Source organism: Ambystoma mexicanum, chromosome 4p (assembly GCF_040938575.1).
Source record: "Ambystoma mexicanum isolate Mex_15411 chromosome 4p, UKY_AmexF1_1, whole genome shotgun sequence".
Classification (NCBI taxonomy): Eukaryota; Metazoa; Chordata; class Amphibia; order Caudata; family Ambystomatidae; genus Ambystoma; species Ambystoma mexicanum.
Genome location: NC_090927.1, coordinates 1,079,067,771 through 1,079,086,720, shown reverse-complemented (window position 1 = coordinate 1,079,086,720; position 18,950 = coordinate 1,079,067,771).

Sequence of the window (18,950 nt, the reverse complement as noted above, 5' to 3'; positions counted from 1 at the left end):
CTCAATGATTATCATCTCTGCGTGAAGCAAAACATCCTCTGAATTGGGGTGAAAGACAGATCTAATGTGCCAAAGGAAGGCAACATTGAAATTCAGTTTCTTGCTCTCTGAGGAAGGAGGGTCGACAGCCCAATGGGTTAATGCACCTCCTGCAGCCTCCTATGTGTTGCCTGCAGGCGACACATTCAGTGCTGGTGAGATGCTGATACAGGTTGGCTTGCTATGCAGGGGCCGGTGGTCACCTCACAGCGACTCGACAAGGTGTCCTGTTTGAGTCCCAGTGCAAATATCGTATCAACCATGACCCGTAGATTACACTTTTTCCCCCTTGTATTTTCCCCTCAGTTGGGGCCAGAGAGACAAGCTTTTGTATGGGTGTTCCCAAGGCCAGAGTGCAGAAAACAAAGGCACAACTGTTAGTAGGAATGCAGGTATTGAAGGGGCATTAACTGTTGGCTGATCGCGCAGGGCAATGCATACCTATTTTCAATTAAAAAAAAAAAAACACATTTTTTAAATGCCCAGGAGGTTCCAGACATTGGATTAGAACTCTGGTCCCCAGCATCACAAGACCAAGGCTTAGCAGTTGAGCCACTGATGGCTGTGCTCATGAGAGCTGCTTTTGGGCGTATATATCTTTCTTCTGCACGCCCCTGTGAGCATACCCATTTGCATTGTGAAATATGTTCACTGGAGAAAATGAGGATAGAACATCTGGCTCCCCGCTCCCCGCTCCACCAAATACCAGCTAACTGCAGTGGCCTAGAGGTTAAGTGCTTGCCTTACAGCGCTGGGGGCCTGGGTTCGAGTCCTGCTTTCGGCACATAAACGCAATAGTGGGTGCCCACTCTCCTTCTAAAAGGTTCAGTGGGTATGAAAAGAGTTCCTTGGTAAAGGGAGAGTGGAAGAAAGCGAGAGGTGGGACTGAGGAAGTGCAGGGTAAAGGAGGAGGCGGGGCAGGCTAAAAGGGGAGGTAGGGCTGATTGAATGAGTCCCTGTGGAGAGAAGATGGGGCTGGGTGAGTGGGGGTAGGTCTAGGGAGGGTGGCAGAGAGGTGGGACTGTGGAAGTGCAAGGTAAGGAGGAGGAGGGGGAGGTAGAACTGGATGAAAAAAAAAATGTCAGCCCATGCTCTGGTCCCTTTTTCCTTCTCAATGCACCCTTCCCCCCACATTAGGGCCCTCCTACACACCCCCCTCTATAATGCAGGGCCCTCCTCCACCATCACACTATCACTAGGGCCCCCCCTTTATCCTACATCCTAGGGCCCCCCCTTTATCCTACATCCCCAGGCCTACCTACCCCCACTCACTCAGCCCCACCTCCTCTCCACAAAGACCCGTTCATCCAGCCCTACCTCCCCCGCCTCCTCCTTCACCCTGCACTTCCACAGTCCCGCCTCTCTGCTTTCTTCCACCCTCTACCAGTGAACTCTTTTCATACCCACTGAACCTTCTGCTTTCTTCCACCCTCTACCAGTGAACTCTTTTCATACCCACTGAACCTTTTAGAAGGAGTGCTGGCACCCACTATTCCGTTTATGTGCCGAAAGCAGGATTCGAACCCAGACCCCCAGCGCTGTAACGCAAGCACTTAACCTCTAGGCCACTGCAGTAAGCTGGTATTTGGTGGAGCGGGGGGCCAGATGTTCTGTCCACATTTTCTTCAGTGAACATGTTTCACAATGCAAATGGGTATGCTCACAGGACCATGCAGAAGAATGATAAATACGCCCAAAAGGTGCTCTCAGAAAAACAGCCACCAGAGGCTCAAGCAGGTAAGTGCTTGGTCTTGGAATGCTGGGGGCCTGAGTTCTAATCCAATGTCTGGAATCTCTGGGCATGTTTTTTAAAAAAAATTGTAAAAAGTTTTTTTATTGAAAATGGGTATGCATTGCCGGCGCGATCAGCCAACAATTAATGCCCCTTCAATACCTGCATTCCTACTAACAGTTGTGCCTTTTTTTCCTGCACTCTGGCCTTCGTAACACCCATACAAAAGCTTGTCCCTCTGGCCCCAACAGACTGGAAAAAAAGCAGGGGTAAAAGTGTAATCTACAGGTCATGGTGTATTTGATAATTGCACTGGGACTCAAACAGGACACCTTCTCGAGGCGCTGTGAGGCGACCACCGGCCCCTGCATAGCAAGCCAACCTGTATCAGCATCTCACCAGCAGCTGAACGTGTCGCCTGCAGGTTACACATAGGAGGCTGCAGTAGGTCCATTAACCCATTGGGCTGTCGACCCTCCTTCCTCAGAGAGCAGGAAACTGAATTTCCATGTTGCCTTCCTTTGGCACATTAGATCTATCTTTCACCCCAATTCAGAGCATGTGTTGCTTCACGGAGAGCTGATAATCATTGTGAGTTGTGAGCCACTAAAAGCTAAGCAGGTCAGTTAAATCTTTGCCTTTGTCATTGAAGTGTATTGATATGTGCAGGTGAGTCTTCTGTCCTGTGCTACTGTTTGTTTTCTTATTGCTGCTTGGTCATGATTCTTAAATGTAAACACTCTGCTCTCAAAAGTGAAAGCTTTGAAAGACTCTTGATATAACAAGCCTTTCCCACTCTTTGCCCTGGGGGTGAGAGGGCTGCTTTCTGCCTTTAACTTCCTCAATGTTGGGGTGTCTGGCTCCACCACTGACAACCAGGGGTAAATCCTGGAGGGAAACGGGCAGAGGTCTGCGCCCTGCGTCCTCCACGCGTCCCTAACGCTCCCAAACGCGACCACAGCCCTTACGGGCACAGCCCTATGTCCTATGCAGCCCCTCTGGTGCAGCCACCCACACAACTTAGGGTTAGGATCTGTGCTCTTCCATGTAGGCCTGGCCACCTAGGCCCCAGAAAGTGTCACAGCCTGTTTTTGAAACCTTAGTGATGGTGGCCTAGGTGAAGATGATCTTGGTGGAATATTGATGCCTTTTTCCTCCCAGAAGCCACCCCGGGAGCATATTAAAATGAAGGGGTGTGCCTGCTCAGCTGCCCTCTCTTTAACCTCTCTGCCTTAGTGACATTAGTTCTGGGCTCTCCAGGCGAATGTGTCCATCCGGGAGAGAGCTAGGAATAGGACGTCTCTTTCTGCAGGTACAGTGGGGAAGACTCAGAGAGCTGCATGCCTGAGACATCTTTCCTTGTCCCTCGCTCATTGTTGTGTTCCCTAACTTCTAACTCTCTGCCAGGCCAGGCCCTGTTTCTTTTACTGCCAACCCCCCTGACCCCTCGTCTTCGACCGACTTCCCGCTCTATTATGCCTTCTCCTTTTTTGCTCTCTTCTATGGCCCTTTGAAAAGGAATGCAGGCCGAGCTAAGCCTCATGAAGGAAATCTACCAACAAAAGATGCACTCTTCACTTATGGGTTGAGCTGTGAGACGAGTAAGAAGGGCCGAAGGGGTAATTGGGTTGTTCAGCTGGGAGGCACCAGAGGCGTAGCCAGTATTGCCTACCAAATGGGGGCCGAAGCTAATGTAGTTGGGCCCACTGCACTGACAAAAATATCTGTAAATGACCACATAGCGCTGCTGATTGGGTATTTGCAGAATTTGGGTGGGCCTTGCCCCTCAAGCCCTACCCTGCCTCTGCTCTCACCCCCAGGGCAAAGTGTGGGAAAGGCTCGCTGCAGCAAGAGTCTTTCAAATCTTTCACTTTTGAGAACAGAGTGTTTACATTTAAAAATCATGAACAAGCAGCAATAAGAAGGCATGCAGTAACCTAGGACAGGAGACTGCCCTGTGCATATCAATACACCCCAATGAGAAAGGCAAAGATTTAACTGACCTGCTTAGCTATTAGTGGCTCACACATCTCAATGAATATCATCTCTGCGTGAAGCAAAACATCCTCTGAATTGGGGTGAAAGACAGATCTAATGTGCCAAAGGAAGGCAACATTGAAATTCAGTTTCTTGCTCTCTGAGGAAGGAGGGTCGACAGCCCAATGGGTTAATGCACCTCCTGCAGCCTCCTATGTGTTGCCTGCAGGCGACACATTCAGTGCTGGTGAGATGCTGATACAGGTTGGCTTGCTATGCAGGGGCCGGTGGTCACCTCACACCGACTCGACAAGGTGTCCTGTTTGAGTCCCAGTGCAAATATCGTATCAACCATGACCCGTAGATTACACTTTTTCCCCCTTGTATTTTCCCCTCAGTTGGGGCCAGAGAGACAAGCTTTTGTATGGGTGTTCCCAAGGCCAGAGTGCAGAAAACAAAGGCACAACTGTTAGTAGGAATGCAGGTATTGAAGGGGCATTAACTGTTGGCTGATCGCGCAGGGCAATGCATACCTATTTTCAATTAAAAAAAAAAAACACATTTTTTAAATGCCCAGGAGGTTCCAGACATTGGATTAGAACTCTGGTCCCCAGCATCACAAGACCAAGCGCTTAGCAGTTGAGCCACTGATGGCTGTGCTCATGAGAGCTGCTTTTGGGCGTATATATCTTTCTTCTGCACGCCCCTGTGAGCATACCCATTTGCATTGTGAAATATGTTCACTGGAGAAAATGAGGATAGAACATCTGGCTCCCCGCTCCCCGCTCCCCGCTCCACCAAATACCAGCTAACTGCAGTGGCCTAGAGGTTAAGTGCTTGCCTTACAGCGCTGGGGGCCTGGGTTCGAGTCCTGCTTTCGGCACATAAACGCAATAGTGGGTGCCCACTCTCCTTCTAAAAGGTTCAGTGGGTATGAAAAGAGTTCCTTGGTAAAGGGAGAGTGGAAGAAAGCGAGAGGTGGGACTGAGGAAGTGCAGGGTAAAGGAGGAGGCGGGGCAGGCTAAAAGGGGAGGTAGGGCTGATTGAATGAGTCCCTGTGGAGAGAAGATGGGGCTGGGTGAGTGGGGGTAGGTCTAGGGAGGGTGGCAGAGAGGGGGGACTGTGGAAGTGCAGGGTAAGGAGGAGGAGGGGGAGGTAGAACTGGATGAAAAAAAAAATGTCAGCCCATGCTCTGGTCCCTTTTTCCTTCTCAATGCACCCTTCCCCCCACATTAGGGCCCTCCTACACACCCCCCTCTATAATGCAGGGCCCTCCTCCACCATCACACTATCACTAGGGCCCCCCCTTTATCCTACATCCTAGGGCCCCCCCTTTATCCTACATCCCCAGGCCTACCTACCCCCACTCACTCAGCCCCACCTCCTCTCCACAAAGACCCGTTCATCCAGCCCTACCTCCCCCGCCTCCTCCTTCACCCTGCACTTCCACAGTCCCGCCTCTCTGCTTTCTTCCACCCTCTACCAGTGAACTCTTTTCATACCCACTGAACCTTCTGCTTTATTCCACCCTCTACCAGTGAACTCTTTTCATACCCACTGAACCTTTTAGAAGGAGTGCTGGCACCCACTATTCCGTTTATGTGCCGAAAGCAGGATTCGAACCCAGACCCCCAGCGCTGTAACGCAAGCACTTAACCTCTAGGCCACTGCAGTTAGCTGGTATTTGGTGGAGCGGGGGGCCAGATGTTCTGTCCACATTTTCTTCAGTGAACATGTTTCACAATGCAAATGGGTATGCTCACAGGACCATGCAGAAGAATGATAAATACGCCCAAAAGGTGCTCTCAGAAAAACAGCCACCAGAGGCTCAAGCAGGTAAGTGCTTGGTCTTGGAATGCTGGGGGCCTGAGTTCTAATCCAATGTCTGGAATCTCTGGGCATGTTTTTTAAAAAAAATTGTAAAAAGTTTTTTTATTGAAAATGGGTATGCATTGCCGGCGCGATCAGCCAACAATTAATGCCCCTTCAATACCTGCATTCCTACTAACAGTTGTGCCTTTTTTTCCTGCACTCTGGCCTTCGTAACACCCATACAAAAGCTTGTCCCTCTGGCCCCAACAGACTGGAAAAAAAGCAGGGGTAAAAGTGTAATCTACAGGTCATGGTGTATTTGATAATTGCACTGGGACTCAAACAGGACACCTTCTCGAGGCGCTGTGAGGCGACCACCGGCCCCTGCATAGCAAGCCAACCTGTATCAGCATCTCACCAGCAGCTGAACGTGTCGCCTGCAGGTTACACATAGGAGGCTGCAGTAGGTCCATTAACCCATTGGGCTGTCGACCCTCCTTCCTCAGAGAGCAGGAAACTGAATTTCCATGTTGCCTTCCTTTGGCACATTAGATCTATCTTTCACCCCAATTCAGAGCATGTGTTGCTTCACGGAGAGCTGATAATCATTGTGAGTTGTGAGCCACTAAAAGCTAAGCAGGTCAGTTAAATCTTTGCCTTTGTCATTGAAGTGTATTGATATGTGCAGGTGAGTCTTCTGTCCTGTGCTACTGTTTGTTTTCTTATTGCTGCTTGGTCATGATTCTTAAATGTAAACACTCTGCTCTCAAAAGTGAAAGCTTTGAAAGACTCTTGATATAACAAGCCTTTCCCACTCTTTGCCCTGGGGGTGAGAGGGCTGCTTTCTGCCTTTAACTTCCTCAATGTTGGGGTGTCTGGCTCCACCACTGACAACCAGGGGTAAATCCTGGAGGGAAACGGGCAGAGGTCTGCGCCCTGCGTCCTCCACGCGTCCCTAACGCTCCCAAACGCGACCACAGCCCTTACGGGCACAGCCCTATGTCCTATGCAGCCCCTCTGGTGCAGCCACCCACACAACTTAGGGTTAGGATCTGTGCTCTTCCACGTAGGCCTGGCCACCTAGGCCCCAGAAAGTGTCACAGCCTGTTTTTGAAACCTTAGTGATGGTGGCCTAGGTGAAGATGATCTTGGTGGAATATTGATGCCTTTTTCCTCCCAGAAGCCACCCCGGGAGCATATTAAAATGAAGGGGTGTGCCTGCTCAGCTGCCCTCTCTTTAACCTCTCTGCCTTAGTGACATTAGTTCTGGGCTCTCCAGGCGAATGTGTCCATCCGGGAGAGAGCTAGGAATAGGACGTCTCTTTCTGCAGGTACAGTGGGGAAGACTCAGAGAGCTGCATGCCTGAGACATCTTTCCTTGTCCCTCGCTCATTGTTGTGTTCCCTAACTTCTAACTCTCTGCCAGGCCAGGCCCTGTTTCTTTTACTGCCAACCCCCCTGACCCCTCGTCTTCGACCGACTTCCCGCTCTATTATGCCTTCTCCTTTTTTGCTCTCTTCTATGGCCCTTTGAAAAGGAATGCAGGCCGAGCTAAGCCTCATGAAGGAAATCTACCAACAAAAGATGCACTCTTCACTTATGGGTTGAGCTGTGAGACGAGTAAGAAGGGCCGAAGGGGTGATTGGGTTGTTCAGCTGGGAGGCACCAGAGGCGTAGCCAGTATTGCCTACCAAATGGGGGCCGAAGCTAATGTAGTTGGGCCCACTGCACTGACAAAAATATCTGTAAATGACCACACAGCGCTGCTGATTGGGTATTTGCAGAATTTGGGTGGGCCTTGCCCCTCAAGCCCTACCCTGCCTCTGCTCTCACCCCCAGGGCAAAGTGTGGGAAAGGCTCGCTGCAGCAAGAGTCTTTCAAATCTTTCACTTTTGAGAACAGAGTGTTTACATTTAAAAATCATGAACAAGCAGCAATAAGAAGGCATGCAGTAACCTAGGACAGGAGACTGCCCTGTGCATATCAATACACCCCAATGAGAAAGGCAAAGATTTAACTGACCTGCTTAGCTATTAGTGGCTCACACATCTCAATGATTATCATCTCTGCGTGAAGCAAAACATCCTCTGAATTGGGGTGAAAGACAGATCTAATGTGCCAAAGGAAGGCAACATTGAAATTCAGTTTCTTGCTCTCTGAGGAAGGAGGGTCGACAGCCCAATGGGTTAATGCACCTCCTGCAGCCTCCTATGTGTTGCCTGCAGGCGACACATTCAGTGCTGGTGAGATGCTGATACAGGTTGGCTTGCTATGCAGGGGCCGGTGGTCACCTCACAGCGACTCGACAAGGTGTCCTGTTTGAGTCCCAGTGCAAATATCGTATCAACCATGACCCGTAGATTACACTTTTTCCCCCTTGTATTTTCCCCTCAGTTGGGGCCAGAGAGACAAGCTTTTGTATGGGTGTTCCCAAGGCCAGAGTGCAGAAAACAAAGGCACAACTGTTAGTAGGAATGCAGGTATTGAAGGGGCATTAACTGTTGGCTGATCGCGCAGGGCAATGCATACCTATTTTCAATTAAAAAAAAAAAAACACATTTTTTAAATGCCCAGGAGGTTCCAGACATTGGATTAGAACTCTGGTCCCCAGCATCACAAGACCAAGGCTTAGCAGTTGAGCCACTGATGGCTGTGCTCATGAGAGCTGCTTTTGGGCGTATATATCTTTCTTCTGCACGCCCCTGTGAGCATACCCATTTGCATTGTGAAATATGTTCACTGGAGAAAATGAGGATAGAACATCTGGCTCCCCGCTCCCCGCTCCACCAAATACCAGCTAACTGCAGTGGCCTAGAGGTTAAGTGCTTGCCTTACAGCGCTGGGGGCCTGGGTTCGAGTCCTGCTTTCGGCACATAAACGCAATAGTGGGTGCCCACTCTCCTTCTAAAAGGTTCAGTGGGTATGAAAAGAGTTCCTTGGTAAAGGGAGAGTGGAAGAAAGCGAGAGGTGGGACTGAGGAAGTGCAGGGTAAAGGAGGAGGCGGGGCAGGCTAAAAGGGGAGGTAGGGCTGATTGAATGAGTCCCTGTGGAGAGAAGATGGGGCTGGGTGAGTGGGGGTAGGTCTAGGGAGGGTGGCAGAGAGGTGGGACTGTGGAAGTGCAAGGTAAGGAGGAGGAGGGGGAGGTAGAACTGGATGAAAAAAAAAATGTCAGCCCATGCTCTGGTCCCTTTTTCCTTCTCAATGCACCCTTCCCCCCACATTAGGGCCCTCCTACACACCCCCCTCTATAATGCAGGGCCCTCCTCCACCATCACACTATCACTAGGGCCCCCCCTTTATCCTACATCCTAGGGCCCCCCCTTTATCCTACATCCCCAGGCCTACCTACCCCCACTCACTCAGCCCCACCTCCTCTCCACAAAGACCCGTTCATCCAGCCCTACCTCCCCCGCCTCCTCCTTCACCCTGCACTTCCACAGTCCCGCCTCTCTGCTTTCTTCCACCCTCTACCAGTGAACTCTTTTCATACCCACTGAACCTTCTGCTTTCTTCCACCCTCTACCAGTGAACTCTTTTCATACCCACTGAACCTTTTAGAAGGAGTGCTGGCACCCACTATTCCGTTTATGTGCCGAAAGCAGGATTCGAACCCAGACCCCCAGCGCTGTAACGCAAGCACTTAACCTCTAGGCCACTGCAGTAAGCTGGTATTTGGTGGAGCGGGGGGCCAGATGTTCTGTCCACATTTTCTTCAGTGAACATGTTTCACAATGCAAATGGGTATGCTCACAGGACCATGCAGAAGAATGATAAATACGCCCAAAAGGTGCTCTCAGAAAAACAGCCACCAGAGGCTCAAGCAGGTAAGTGCTTGGTCTTGGAATGCTGGGGGCCTGAGTTCTAATCCAATGTCTGGAATCTCTGGGCATGTTTTTTAAAAAAAATTGTAAAAAGTTTTTTTATTGAAAATGGGTATGCATTGCCGGCGCGATCAGCCAACAATTAATGCCCCTTCAATACCTGCATTCCTACTAACAGTTGTGCCTTTTTTTCCTGCACTCTGGCCTTCGTAACACCCATACAAAAGCTTGTCCCTCTGGCCCCAACAGACTGGAAAAAAAGCAGGGGTAAAAGTGTAATCTACAGGTCATGGTGTATTTGATAATTGCACTGGGACTCAAACAGGACACCTTCTCGAGGCGCTGTGAGGCGACCACCGGCCCCTGCATAGCAAGCCAACCTGTATCAGCATCTCACCAGCAGCTGAACGTGTCGCCTGCAGGTTACACATAGGAGGCTGCAGTAGGTCCATTAACCCATTGGGCTGTCGACCCTCCTTCCTCAGAGAGCAGGAAACTGAATTTCCATGTTGCCTTCCTTTGGCACATTAGATCTATCTTTCACCCCAATTCAGAGCATGTGTTGCTTCACGGAGAGCTGATAATCATTGTGAGTTGTGAGCCACTAAAAGCTAAGCAGGTCAGTTAAATCTTTGCCTTTGTCATTGAAGTGTATTGATATGTGCAGGTGAGTCTTCTGTCCTGTGCTACTGTTTGTTTTCTTATTGCTGCTTGGTCATGATTCTTAAATGTAAACACTCTGCTCTCAAAAGTGAAAGCTTTGAAAGACTCTTGATATAACAAGCCTTTCCCACTCTTTGCCCTGGGGGTGAGAGGGCTGCTTTCTGCCTTTAACTTCCTCAATGTTGGGGTGTCTGGCTCCACCACTGACAACCAGGGGTAAATCCTGGAGGGAAACGGGCAGAGGTCTGCGCCCTGCGTCCTCCACGCGTCCCTAACGCTCCCAAACGCGACCACAGCCCTTACGGGCACAGCCCTATGTCCTATGCAGCCCCTCTGGTGCAGCCACCCACACAACTTAGGGTTAGGATCTGTGCTCTTCCATGTAGGCCTGGCCACCTAGGCCCCAGAAAGTGTCACAGCCTGTTTTTGAAACCTTAGTGATGGTGGCCTAGGTGAAGATGATCTTGGTGGAATATTGATGCCTTTTTCCTCCCAGAAGCCACCCCGGGAGCATATTAAAATGAAGGGGTGTGCCTGCTCAGCTGCCCTCTCTTTAACCTCTCTGCCTTAGTGACATTAGTTCTGGGCTCTCCAGGCGAATGTGTCCATCCGGGAGAGAGCTAGGAATAGGACGTCTCTTTCTGCAGGTACAGTGGGGAAGACTCAGAGAGCTGCATGCCTGAGACATCTTTCCTTGTCCCTCGCTCATGGTTGTGTTCCCTAACTTCTAACTCTCTGCCAGGCCAGGCCCTGTTTCTTTTACTGCCAACCCCCCTGACCCCTCGTCTTCGACCGACTTCCCGCTCTATTATGCCTTCTCCTTTTTTGCTCTCTTCTATGGCCCTTTGAAAAGGAATGCAGGCCGAGCTAAGCCTCATGAAGGAAATCTACCAACAAAAGATGCACTCTTCACTTATGGGTTGAGCTGTGAGACGAGTAAGAAGGGCCGAAGGGGTAATTGGGTTGTTCAGCTGGGAGGCACCAGAGGCGTAGCCAGTATTGCCTACCAAATGGGGGCCGAAGCTAATGTAGTTGGGCCCACTGCACTGACAAAAATATCTGTAAATGACCACATAGCGCTGCTGATTGGGTATTTGCAGAATTTGGGTGGGCCTTGCCCCTCAAGCCCTACCCTGCCTCTGCTCTCACCCCCAGGGCAAAGTGTGGGAAAGGCTCGCTGCAGCAAGAGTCTTTCAAATCTTTCACTTTTGAGAACAGAGTGTTTACATTTAAAAATCATGAACAAGCAGCAATAAGAAGGCATGCAGTAACCTAGGACAGGAGACTGCCCTGTGCATATCAATACACCCCAATGAGAAAGGCAAAGATTTAACTGACCTGCTTAGCTATTAGTGGCTCACACATCTCAATGAATATCATCTCTGCGTGAAGCAAAACATCCTCTGAATTGGGGTGAAAGACAGATCTAATGTGCCAAAGGAAGGCAACATTGAAATTCAGTTTCTTGCTCTCTGAGGAAGGAGGGTCGACAGCCCAATGGGTTAATGCACCTCCTGCAGCCTCCTATGTGTTGCCTGCAGGCGACACATTCAGTGCTGGTGAGATGCTGATACAGGTTGGCTTGCTATGCAGGGGCCGGTGGTCACCTCACACCGACTCGACAAGGTGTCCTGTTTGAGTCCCAGTGCAAATATCGTATCAACCATGACCCGTAGATTACACTTTTTCCCCCTTGTATTTTCCCCTCAGTTGGGGCCAGAGAGACAAGCTTTTGTATGGGTGTTCCCAAGGCCAGAGTGCAGAAAACAAAGGCACAACTGTTAGTAGGAATGCAGGTATTGAAGGGGCATTAACTGTTGGCTGATCGCGCAGGGCAATGCATACCTATTTTCAATTAAAAAAAAAAAACACATTTTTTAAATGCCCAGGAGGTTCCAGACATTGGATTAGAACTCTGGTCCCCAGCATCACAAGACCAAGCGCTTAGCAGTTGAGCCACTGATGGCTGTGCTCATGAGAGCTGCTTTTGGGCGTATATATCTTTCTTCTGCACGCCCCTGTGAGCATACCCATTTGCATTGTGAAATATGTTCACTGGAGAAAATGAGGATAGAACATCTGGCTCCCCGCTCCCCGCTCCCCGCTCCACCAAATACCAGCTAACTGCAGTGGCCTAGAGGTTAAGTGCTTGCCTTACAGCGCTGGGGGCCTGGGTTCGAGTCCTGCTTTCGGCACATAAACGCAATAGTGGGTGCCCACTCTCCTTCTAAAAGGTTCAGTGGGTATGAAAAGAGTTCCTTGGTAAAGGGAGAGTGGAAGAAAGCGAGAGGTGGGACTGAGGAAGTGCAGGGTAAAGGAGGAGGCGGGGCAGGCTAAAAGGGGAGGTAGGGCTGATTGAATGAGTCCCTGTGGAGAGAAGATGGGGCTGGGTGAGTGGGGGTAGGTCTAGGGAGGGTGGCAGAGAGGGGGGACTGTGGAAGTGCAGGGTAAGGAGGAGGAGGGGGAGGTAGAACTGGATGAAAAAAAAAATGTCAGCCCATGCTCTGGTCCCTTTTTCCTTCTCAATGCACCCTTCCCCCCACATTAGGGCCCTCCTACACACCCCCCTCTATAATGCAGGGCCCTCCTCCACCATCACACTATCACTAGGGCCCCCCCTTTATCCTACATCCTAGGGCCCCCCCTTTATCCTACATCCCCAGGCCTACCTACCCCCACTCACTCAGCCCCACCTCCTCTCCACAAAGACCCGTTCATCCAGCCCTACCTCCCCCGCCTCCTCCTTCACCCTGCACTTCCACAGTCCCGCCTCTCTGCTTTCTTCCACCCTCTACCAGTGAACTCTTTTCATACCCACTGAACCTTCTGCTTTCTTCCACCCTCTACCAGTGAACTCTTTTCATACCCACTGAACCTTTTAGAAGGAGTGCTGGCACCCACTATTCCGTTTATGTGCCGAAAGCAGGATTCGAACCCAGACCCCCAGCGCTGTAACGCAAGCACTTAACCTCTAGGCCACTGCAGTTAGCTGGTATTTGGTGGAGCGGGGGGCCAGATGTTCTGTCCACATTTTCTTCAGTGAACATGTTTCACAATGCAAATGGGTATGCTCACAGGACCATGCAGAAGAATGATAAATACGCCCAAAAGGTGCTCTCAGAAAAACAGCCACCAGAGGCTCAAGCAGGTAAGTGCTTGGTCTTGGAATGCTGGGGGCCTGAGTTCTAATCCAATGTCTGGAATCTCTGGGCATGTTTTTTAAAAAAAATTGTAAAAAGTTTTTTTATTGAAAATGGGTATGCATTGCCGGCGCGATCAGCCAACAATTAATGCCCCTTCAATACCTGCATTCCTACTAACAGTTGTGCCTTTTTTTCCTGCACTCTGGCCTTCGTAACACCCATACAAAAGCTTGTCCCTCTGGCCCCAACAGACTGGAAAAAAAGCAGGGGTAAAAGTGTAATCTACAGGTCATGGTGTATTTGATAATTGCACTGGGACTCAAACAGGACACCTTCTCGAGGCGCTGTGAGGCGACCACCGGCCCCTGCATAGCAAGCCAACCTGTATCAGCATCTCACCAGCAGCTGAACGTGTCGCCTGCAGGTTACACATAGGAGGCTGCAGTAGGTCCATTAACCCATTGGGCTGTCGACCCTCCTTCCTCAGAGAGCAGGAAACTGAATTTCCATGTTGCCTTCCTTTGGCACATTAGATCTATCTTTCACCCCAATTCAGAGCATGTGTTGCTTCACGGAGAGCTGATAATCATTGTGAGTTGTGAGCCACTAAAAGCTAAGCAGGTCAGTTAAATCTTTGCCTTTGTCATTGAAGTGTATTGATATGTGCAGGTGAGTCTTCTGTCCTGTGCTACTGTTTGTTTTCTTATTGCTGCTTGGTCATGATTCTTAAATGTAAACACTCTGCTCTCAAAAGTGAAAGCTTTGAAAGACTCTTGATATAACAAGCCTTTCCCACTCTTTGCCCTGGGGGTGAGAGGGCTGCTTTCTGCCTTTAACTTCCTCAATGTTGGGGTGTCTGGCTCCACCACTGACAACCAGGGGTAAATCCTGGAGGGAAACGGGCAGAGGTCTGCGCCCTGCGTCCTCCACGCGTCCCTAACGCTCCCAAACGCGACCACAGCCCTTACGGGCACAGCCCTATGTCCTATGCAGCCCCTCTGGTGCAGCCACCCACACAACTTAGGGTTAGGATCTGTGCTCTTCCACGTAGGCCTGGCCACCTAGGCCCCAGAAAGTGTCACAGCCTGTTTTTGAAACCTTAGTGATGGTGGCCTAGGTGAAGATGATCTTGGTGGAATATTGATGCCTTTTTCCTCCCAGAAGCCACCCCGGGAGCATATTAAAATGAAGGGGTGTGCCTGCTCAGCTGCCCTCTCTTTAACCTCTCTGCCTTAGTGACATTAGTTCTGGGCTCTCCAGGCGAATGTGTCCATCCGGGAGAGAGCTAGGAATAGGACGTCTCTTTCTGCAGGTACAGTGGGGAAGACTCAGAGAGCTGCATGCCTGAGACATCTTTCCTTGTCCCTCGCTCATTGTTGTGTTCCCTAACTTCTAACTCTCTGCCAGGCCAGGCCCTGTTTCTTTTACTGCCAACCCCCCTGACCCCTCGTCTTCGACCGACTTCCCGCTCTATTATGCCTTCTCCTTTTTTGCTCTCTTCTATGGCCCTTTGAAAAGGAATGCAGGCCGAGCTAAGCCTCATGAAGGAAATCTACCAACAAAAGATGCACTCTTCACTTATGGGTTGAGCTGTGAGACGAGTAAGAAGGGCCGAAGGGGTGATTGGGTTGTTCAGCTGGGAGGCACCAGAGGCGTAGCCAGTATTGCCTACCAAATGGGGGCCGAAGCTAATGTAGTTGGGCCCACTGCACTGACAAAAATATCTGTAAATGACCACACAGCGCTGCTGATTGGGTATTTGCAGAATTTGGGTGGGCCTTGCCCCTCAAGCCCTACCCTGCCTCTGCTCTCACCCCCAGGGCAAAGTGTGGGAAAGGCTCGCTGCAGCAAGAGTCTTTCAAATCTTTCACTTTTGAGAACAGAGTGTTTACATTTAAAAATCATGAACAAGCAGCAATAAGAAGGCATGCAGTAACCTAGGACAGGAGACTGCCCTGTGCATATCAATACACCCCAATGAGAAAGGCAAAGATTTAACTGACCTGCTTAGCTATTAGTGGCTCACACATCTCAATGATTATCATCTCTGCGTGAAGCAAAACATCCTCTGAATTGGGGTGAAAGACAGATCTAATGTGCCAAAGGAAGGCAACATTGAAATTCAGTTTCTTGCTCTCTGAGGAAGGAGGGTCGACAGCCCAATGGGTTAATGCACCTCCTGCAGCCTCCTATGTGTTGCCTGCAGGCGACACATTCAGTGCTGGTGAGATGCTGATACAGGTTGGCTTGCTATGCAGGGGCCGGTGGTCACCTCACAGCGACTCGACAAGGTGTCCTGTTTGAGTCCCAGTGCAAATATCGTATCAACCATGACCCGTAGATTACACTTTTTCCCCCTTGTATTTTCCCCTCAGTTGGGGCCAGAGAGACAAGCTTTTGTATGGGTGTTCCCAAGGCCAGAGTGCAGAAAACAAAGGCACAACTGTTAGTAGGAATGCAGGTATTGAAGGGGCATTAACTGTTGGCTGATCGCGCAGGGCAATGCATACCTATTTTCAATTAAAAAAAAAAAAACACATTTTTTAAATGCCCAGGAGGTTCCAGACATTGGATTAGAACTCTGGTCCCCAGCATCACAAGACCAAGCGCTTAGCAGTTGAGCCACTGATGGCTGTGCTCATGAGAGCTGCTTTTGGGCGTATATATCTTTCTTCTGCACGCCCCTGTGAGCATACCCATTTGCATTGTGAAATATGTTCACTGGAGAAAATGAGGATAGAACATCTGGCTCCCCGCTCCCCGCTCCACCAAATACCAGCTAACTGCAGTGGCCTAGAGGTTAAGTGCTTGCCTTACAGCGCTGGGGGCCTGGGTTCGAGTCCTGCTTTCGGCACATAAACGCAATAGTGGGTGCCCACTCTCCTTCTAAAAGGTTCAGTGGGTATGAAAAGAGTTCCTTGGTAAAGGGAGAGTGGAAGAAAGCGAGAGGTGGGACTGAGGAAGTGCAGGGTAAAGGAGGAGGCGGGGCAGGCTAAAAGGGGAGGTAGGGCTGATTGAATGAGTCCCTGTGGAGAGAAGATGGGGCTGGGTGAGTGGGGGTAGGTCTAGGGAGGGTGGCAGAGAGGGGGGACTGTGGAAGTGCAGGGTAAGGAGGAGGGGGAGGTAGAACTGGATGAAAAAAAAAATGTCAGCCCATGCTCTGGTCCCTTTTTCCTTCTCAATGCACCCTTCCCCCCACATTAGGGCCCTCCTACACACCCCCCTCTATAATGCAAGGCCCTCCTCCACCATCACACTATCACTAGGGCCCCCCCTTTATCCTACATCCTAGGGCCCCCCCTTTATCCTACATCCCCAGGCCTACCTACCCCCACTCACTCAGCCCCACCTCCTCTCCACAAAGACCCGTTCATCCAGCCCTACCTCCCCCGCCTCCTCCTTCACCCTGCACTTCCACAGTCCCGCCTCTCTGCTTTCTTCCACCCTCTACCAGTGAACTCTTTTCATACCCACTGAACCTTCTGCTTTCTTCCACCCTCTACCAGTGAACTCTTTTCATACCCACTGAACCTTTTAGAAGGAGTGCTGGCACCCACTATTCCGTTTATGTGCCGAAAGCAGGATTCGAACCCAGACCCCCAGCGCTGTAACGCAAGCACTTAACCTCTAGGCCACTGCAGTTAGCTGGTATTTGGTGGAGCGGGGGGCCAGATGTTCTGTCCACATTTTCTTCAGTGAACATGTTTCACAATGCAAATGGGTATGCTCACAGGACCATGCAGAAGAATGATAAATACGCCCAAAAGGTGCTCTCAGAAAAACAGCCACCAGAGGCTCAAGCAGGTAAGTGCTTGGTCTTGGAATGCTGGGGGCCTGAGTTCTAATCCAATGTCTGGAATCTCTGGGCATGTTTTTTAAAAAAAATTGTAAAAAGTTTTTTTATTGAAAATGGGTATGCATTGCCGGCGCGATCAGCCAACAATTAATGCCCCTTCAATACCTGCATTCCTACTAACAGTTGTGCCTTTTTTTCCTGCACTCTGGCCTTCGTAACACCCATACAAAAGCTTGTCCCTCTGGCCCCAACAGACTGGAAAAAAAGCAGGGGTAAAAGTGTAATCTACAGGTCATGGTGTATTTGATAATTGCACTGGGACTCAAACAGGACACCTTCTCGAGGCGCTGTGAGGCGACCACCGGCCCCTGCATAGCAAGCCAACCTGTATCAGCATCTCACCAGCAGCTGAACGTGTCGCCTGCAGGTTACACATAGGAGGCTGCAGTAGGTCCATTAACCCATTGGGCTGTCGACCCTCCTTCCTCAGAGAGCAGGAAACTGAATTTCCATGTTGCCTTCCTTTGGCACATTAGATCTATCTTTCACCCCAATTCAGAGCATGTGTTGCTTCACGGAGAGCTGATAATCATTGTGAGTTGTGAGCCACTAAAAGCTAAGCAGGTCAGTTAAATCTTTGCCTTTGTCATTGAAGTGTATTGATATGTGCAGGTGAGTCTTCTGTCCTGTGCTACTGTTTGTTTTCTTATTGCTGCTTGGTCATGATTCTTAAATGTAAACACTCTGCTCTCAAAAGTGAAAGCTTTGAAAGACTCTTGATATAACAAGCCTTTCCCACTCTTTGCCCTGGGGGTGAGAGGGCTGCTTTCTGCCTTTAACTTCCTCAATGTTGGGGTGTCTGGCTCCACCACTGACAACCAGGGGTAAATCCTGGAGGGAAACGGGCAGAGGTCTGCGCCCTGCGTCCTCCACGCGTCCCTAACGCTCCCAAACGCGACCACAGCCCTTACGGGCACAGCCCTATGTCCTATGCAGCCCCTCTGGTGCAGCCACCCACACAACTTAGGGTTAGGATCTGTGCTCTTCCACGTAGGCCTGGCCACCTAGGCCCCAGAAAGTGTCACAGCCTGTTTTTGAAACCTTAGTGATGGTGGCCTAGGTGAAGATGATCTTGGTGGAATATTGATGCCTTTTTCCTCCCAGAAGCCACCCCGGGAGCATATTAAAATGAAGGGGTGTGCCTGCTCAGCTGCCCTCTCTTTAACCTCTCTGCCTTAGTGACATTAGTTCTGGGCTCTCCAGGCGAATGTGTCCATCCGGGAGAGAGCTAGGAATAGGACGTCTCTTTCTGCAGGTACAGTGGGGAAGACTCAGAGAGCTGCATGCCTGAGACATCTTTCCTTGTCCCTCGCTCATTGTTGTGTTCCCTAACTTCTAACTCTCTGCCAGGCCAGGCCCTGTTTCTTTTACTGCCAACCCCCCTGACCCCTCGTCTTCGACCGACTTCCCGCTCTATTATGCCTTCTCCTTTTTTGCTCTCTTCTATGGCCCTTTGAAAAGGAATGCAGGCCGAGCTAAGCCTCATGAAGGAAATCTACCAACAAAAGATGCACTCTTCACTTATGGGTTGAGCTGTGAGACGAGTAAGAAGGGCCGAAGGGGTGATTGGGTTGTTCAGCTGGGAGGCACCAGAGGCGTAGCCAGTATTGCCTACCAAATGGGGGCCGAAGCTAATGTAGTTGGGCCCACTGCACTGACAAAAATATCTGTAAATGACCACACAGCGCTGCTGATTGGGTATTTGCAGAATTTGGGTGGGCCTTGCCCCTCAAGCCCTACCCTGCCTCTGCTCTCACCCCCAGGGCAAAGTGTGGGAAAGGCTCGCTGCAGCAAGAGTCTTTCAAATCTTTCACTTTTGAGAACAGAGTGTTTACATTTAAAAATCATGAACAAGCAGCAATAAGAAGGCATGCAGTAACCTAGGACAGGAGACTGCCCTGTGCAT